We start from the raw sequence: 2,500 nt of genomic DNA, 5'->3' as shown, positions 1-2,500 counted from the left end.
AGTATCAGTCAGTGAGTGAGTGTCTCTCTCTCTCTCTCTCTCTTACTCAGAGCTGCTGTGGAAGGAAACTTTTTTAAAAAGAACTTGCATATTGAAAGAAAGATGTGTCTCAAGCTGCCGGGCCCTGTCCATTGTCATGTCAATGGCAGGACTGCTTTCACCAGGAACCCGTTTTTCTGGGTCAGAGGTTCCAGGGGACCTGTTTTGTGCGGACTTCCCTGTGTCCGTCCCTCCCTGCCTGCCTTCCCCCCAGGACTTCCTTCTGAACAGCTTTGTCGTTTAAAATAATAATAAATAATATGTGTGTGTGTGTCGGTGTCAGTATCAGTCAGTGAGTCAGTGTCTCTCTCTCTCTCTCTCTCTCTCTCTCACTCAGAGCTGCTGTGGAAGGAAACTTTTTTAAAAAGGACTTGCATATTGAAAGAAAGATGTGTCTCAAGCTGCCGGGCCCTGTCCATTGTCATGTCAGTGGCAGGACTGCTTTCACCAGGAACCCTTCCCTGCCATTGCAGTGTTGATTTGGTCCTTATGCAAATTTAGGGGCGGAGCCAGCACACAAACGACCAATCACAGCAAAGTCCGCACTTTGCGAGCGCACGAGGTCGCGGCCAGCGTTCCAGTCCGCTCAGATCCAAATAAGCCCGAAAAGGAACACGCTCGATCTTAGCCAAAAGGCCGAGAAGCGATAACGCGCTCGATGCGAATTGATCTCGGGTCCTGTTTGCCCTCCCTCTTTGTTCTCTGGCTGCCGGTGTTGAAAGCAGTCTCGAAGCACTGCCGTTCTCTCCCACTCTGGCCACATTTTTTGCCACCGTTTCTAATTGCAACAGTGGATGAGTTTAAAGAAGTTGCCGTTTTTTCCTTTCTTGCCAGGATTGCTTGACAGATTGGTAAATTTGCCAGTAGGCCACCAATCAGATGGGGGAGGGTTGTGTCTCAACGGACCTACGTCAGTCAGTCTCAGTCACTAACGAACTGCCGTGGAAGGAAACCTCTTTGAGTAAAACTAGTGACGTGACGTGTCTCACAGCGAGTGAGTGAGATTGCAACGGCCAATTGAGAAAGAGGTGAGGTGCTGACAATCAGCAGCTCGTGTTGAAACATTCATTCCACGGCAGGCAAGACCAATCAAAAAAAATACTGCAGATGCTGGCTCGGCTCGGCTGGCTGGCTGGCTGGCTGGCTGGCTGGCTGGCTGGAAATGGGAAATAAAAACACAAGGCGTGTTAAAGGCTGGTTAAACTGTCGAAAGAAACAAGGCGTTAATGTTTCAGAAGCGCCTATTGAAAGACGTCTCTCAAGCTGCTCCCTGACTGGGCCCTGTCCGTTGTCATGTTAATCGCTGGTTAAACTGTCGGAAGAAACAAGGCGTTAATGTTTCAGAAGTGCCTATTGAAAGGTGTCTCTCAAGCTGCTCCCTGACTGGGCCCTGTCCGTTGTCACGTTAATCCCAGGGCGGGGCGGGACTGCTTTGACCGGGAGACCTGTTTTCTGGGACGCAGGTGTGACATTCCAGGGAGGCACCTACTTTGTGCTGATTCGAAACGACCACGACAACGGCAACTTGCAGTTCTATATTACAACAACAACAACGCGCGTGTGGTAGTTGGGAGGGGCTGCGTTCGCGCTCTCCCCCCTGCATTGAAACTCAAAGTTCGATTTTCAATCCCATAGTCCACCAATCGGATGGGAGACGGTGTGTGTGTGTGTGTGTGTGTGTGTGTGTGTGTCAGTGTGTGTGTCAGTGTCAGTGTCAGTGTCAGTCAGTGTCTCTCTCTCTCTCACTCTCTCTCACTCTTACTCAGAGCTGCTGTGGAAGGAAACCTTTTTAAAAAGAACTTGCATATTGAAAAAAAGATGTGTCTCAAGCTGCCGGGGCCCTGTCCATTGTCACGTTAATGGCAGGACGGGGCAGGACTGCTTTGACCAGGAGACCTGTTTTCTGGGACGCAGGTGTGAGATTCCAGGGGACCTGCTTTGTGCTGATTTCCCTGCCTCCCTCCCTCCCCCCCAGGACTTCCTTCTGAACACCTTTGTCGTTTCAGCGAGGGCCAAAAGCCTGCCTGTGAAAGGGAAGGATCAGCCGGTCAGCCCCCTGCTGGTCGCTGCTGCCAGTGCAGCAGGCGTGCGTGTGTCCTCGGCCTCGTGTCCAGGTCCCTCAGGGACTTGAGGCAGCTCTCCCCGGTGGTCTCGTGGTCAGGACCGGGCTTCGAATCCCAGTCGGGGGGGATGGCTTTCTGCTGCAGATTAATTGGCACCTCTGAAAGAAAGTCTCCCCTCCTGAGCGGAATGCTCCACCCTCACCACCACCGCCACCGCCTTTTCCTCCCCTTGACAAACAGACAGACAGACAGACAGACAGTCAGTCCAGTTCGGGAGCGCAGCTTTCATTAAGCAATGGCGTTTGTGACAACTCATCGTCTGACAGGTTGATGATTTCCCCACACGCCTCCTGCCGAATAAAAGGCTCACCCTCCCGGACACTACCCCCAGAATCACC

Source organism: Heptranchias perlo, chromosome 12 (assembly GCF_035084215.1).
Source record: "Heptranchias perlo isolate sHepPer1 chromosome 12, sHepPer1.hap1, whole genome shotgun sequence".
NCBI lineage: Eukaryota > Metazoa > Chordata > Chondrichthyes > Hexanchiformes > Hexanchidae > Heptranchias > Heptranchias perlo.
Note: the sequence above shows the minus strand (reverse complement) of the source record.